The 3,710-nt window shown below is 37.0% G+C and overlaps 1 non-coding gene across 1 annotated transcript; it reads right to left on the bottom strand.

Moving 5' to 3' along the window:
• Window positions 1-3,327: 3,327 nt before the first annotated feature.
• Window positions 3,328-3,434, bottom strand: LOC146918151 (small nucleolar RNA R71). Its single transcript, XR_015017205.1, has one exon. It is a non-coding gene; the product is annotated as a small nucleolar RNA R71 (small nucleolar RNA).
• Window positions 3,435-3,710: the final 276 nt, after the last annotated feature.

A 3,710-nucleotide genomic window follows, 5' to 3' on the forward strand; every position in this document is an offset into this window, starting at 1 on the left:
ATAATTGTTTTGTATTGTAATGGCCAACAAATATTGCAATAATGATTGTATATAATTTAAAAAACTAAAAAATTTTAAAATTGTATCTTTTGCATTTAAGTGTTGATGAAAAATCTGTCCTTAGTTTAATATTGAATTCTCTTAATTCAACTTGTTATTTGCCATTTAAAAAAATTATGTATAATTAATTTTAAACAAAATTACTTTATCTTTTTTTTTTTCTTACTTGGATTCATTATCTTCTTATCCTTTTAATAAAAAATTTCGTTGAAAAAAATCTATCCTAAAACAACTAAATTATTTTCTTCAAATGTTCATTACATTCCTCTTGATATTCAATCTTCATCATCCTTGATAAGTGTTTAAAAGTGATATATTTCGCATAGGAGTTTAGGCATTTTAGTGACTTGTTTTGCAAGATTCTCTATGGAAAACTCCAAATATTGTGTTAATATGTCATTTATGCTTTTGAGTCTTAGTCTACCCTTTTTGTGCAGGAAATTACAAGCAAGGAGCAAGAAATGTCAAAGTTCAAAGAAGCTACGCCATTAGCGTGTCCTACGCTATTGGCGTGATGAAGAAATGCCCAAGGCCAGAAGGATACGCCATTAGCGCACCTGGGGCGTGGATCTGGAGCACTCTTGAAGACTACGCTATTAGCGTATACTGAGCTATTAGCGTACAATGTCCAGAGAGCTACGCCATATGCGTACCTGGAGCGTAGCAGACCATGAAGAACTACGCTATTGGCGTAATCTACGATACTAGCGTAAATACTCCAGAGAGCTACGCTAATGGCGTGGCTGGAGCGTAGCAGCAGGGCAAGGCCAACGTGGCAGGCTCCCATTGGCCAGATTATAGGCCGACTTACCACGCTATTAGCGTAACATACGCTATTAGCGTAGGTACAAAAACACAGGCCATTTAAATAGCATTTTTACCTCTCTTTTAGGTATTCACTATTCCATTGAAACATTTTATACATTTCTAGAGAGTGGTTAGAGCTATTTCAAAGAGAGAAACACAAAGCAAGTGATTAAGGAGTAGATTCAACCCTAGATTCATTGAGACATCAAGGATCTTGGCATGGAATCTTCATCTTTCCTTCATTCCTTGCATTAGTTTACATGTCTATATGTAACTATCACCTTCTTTGTAGTATTGAGGTAACAATCAAGCTATTATGTAATCTTTTGATCTTTTAATATATAAGGTTCTAGCTTAATGATTCAATATTGTTGTTATTCTTGCTTTTAATGCTTTCAAAGAGATTCAAGATGATTTGGACACAAACTCTTGAATCTAGAACTAGAATAACAATCTATCTTATGTTATATCACTCTTGACAAGTTTGTAAACCTTTGATAATTACTTTTAATCAAGATTTTAATGCTTTCGGATACTTAATCAGGCTGGACACGGTCGATTAAGTTATCCGATTGACTTTGTTATCGTTTAAGGAATTTGGACACGAATGTTTAAACGCTAACTTGGAAATAACGATGTCGCTTTGGACACGAAGGATATTTGATGACATTCTGTCATTACGTAATATTAGGGACTTATTGTGACATTTTGATAGAGTTCTCATGCAATTTCTACTGTTCTGGAGTGCAAAAAGCTTAAATGTTGAAGTCTGTTCGAAGGAAATCGCGCCACGCCAATTTCAAGCCGTGCTGCGATTTTTGAAGCAAAATTACATCCTCCCTGTTTGAGGGAAATCGCGGCACGCCTATATACATGGCGCGGTGCGATTTTGATGGGTCAGGCCCATGACTTCTATAAATACTGCACTAATCCTGAAGAACAAGGGTTACGATTTTGGAGAGCAAAGTGCGATTTCTTCAACCTTTTACCAATTCATGTATGTTTTAATTATTTCATTGATTATGCTATTTGTAAACTCGATTATGAGTAGCTAAATCTCTCAGAGATTAGGTCAGAGATGAATCTATGTAACCCTAATTGATACACGTTGCTGTGAAACTCTATTACTTATTAATGATATTCTAGTTTTCATTCAATTCAATTGTTCTTACTGCTTTTTATATCCTGATCAAATATAAACATGATTTTGTGAGATCGAATGACTACTGACCATAGCTTTCAACTTAGACCTAATTGAATTGTTCTAATAAACATGGTTAGTCTAGGAATGGATAATCGTTTGTTAGTGATATTAGGTTAACGTGCTTAAAACTTTGATGATTATTAGACCACCTAAGGAATTAGGGGCTGTAGTTTAAAAAGAGGGTCCTAACTCAAGGGATTGATTAGGGCTAATTTGTTAACTATCGTGAAACTAGAGAATCATTAGTAATAATAGGTGCAGTAACCAATTAGGGGAAACATAGAGGATTCGAAGACCTGATCTCATCTCTCTCTTATTTTCTTAATCAAATCTTTACTTTTTTATTTGATTTCTTAAAATCAAACCAAATCTACTGCCTAGTGGCAAAACAAAATAAACTTTTATACATCCTACTTTTATAACGCAATTGAATTATTGAAGTTAAAAACAGTCCTCGTGGGAACGATATTTTTACTACTTCGATAGTATTTGGTGCACTTGCCAGAGATCTATCAAGTTTTTGGCGCCGTTGCCGGGGACTGTTGAATTATTTCAACAAGGAAATTACGTTATAATTTTCGGATTTCTGCAATTTAATTTTCTGTTTTTATTTTTCTGTTTTAGTATTCATTTGATTACTTTGCATTGTGCAGTGCTACTAAGGTATTTTGCTGTTTATGCGAGGTAAAGTGAGCGCCGACGATCTCGAATTCAATCCAGAAATTGAAAGGACTGCTAGAGCACTCCGGAAAGCTGTCCGGTTGCGAAGGTTAGCTCATTCCGTTCCACCGGGTGTTCGAGAACAAATACCGGAGCAACTCTCAAGTGAATCTGAAACAATCTCTTCTCCTAAATCTGCAACTATGGAAGGAGAAGGAGTTGTACCACCGAGACCTAAGCTTGGAGACTACGGGTTAGCCACTCATCGCGGTCAACTGACCCACACTTTTCAACCAGCTAACCCCGTAGCTTTCGACATCAAGACAACTGTCCTCAACGGTTTAAGGGACAAGCAATTCGATGGGACTGAAGCTATGAGTCCTCATGAACATTTGAGTCGCTTTGCTGAAACCTGCGAGTTTTGTGTGCAACCAGCCACCGTGACTGAAGCAAAAAAGAAGCTAAGGCTGTTTCCTTTCACCTTGACGGGAAGAGCAAAAGATTGGTTGCTAACAATTCCAAACGGGACTGTCCAAACATGGGAAGAGTTAGAGCTGAAGTTTTTGGAGAAATATTTCCCTATGTCTAAGTATTGGGACAAGAAGATGGAGATCTCTAACTTCAAGCAAGGAGAGGGTGAATCATTGTATGATGCTTGGGAGCGATTCAATTTGCTTCTTAAGAGATGCCCTAATCATGAGTTCACCGAGAAGCAATACCTCCAAATCTTCACTGAGGGGGTAACACCAAACACTCGAATGTTCTTAGATGCTTCCGCAGGAGGTAGTCTCAAGAGCAAAACTGATCATGAAGTCCAAGCTTTGATAGAAAACATGGCTGGAAATGAGTATCGTGCTGAAGCTAAGAAGAAGGAAAGAGGAGTGTTTGGGGTGAGTGAACAAACTGCTATCCTTGCTAACCAAGCAGCTATGAACAAACAAATCGAAGCTCTAACTAAGGAGTTTCAAGGCTTCACTTT

The sequence above is a fragment of the Medicago sativa genome, chromosome 6, assembly GCF_051527215.1.
Source record: "Medicago sativa cultivar Bolivia chromosome 6, Bolivia_mono, whole genome shotgun sequence".
NCBI lineage: Eukaryota > Viridiplantae > Streptophyta > Magnoliopsida > Fabales > Fabaceae > Medicago > Medicago sativa.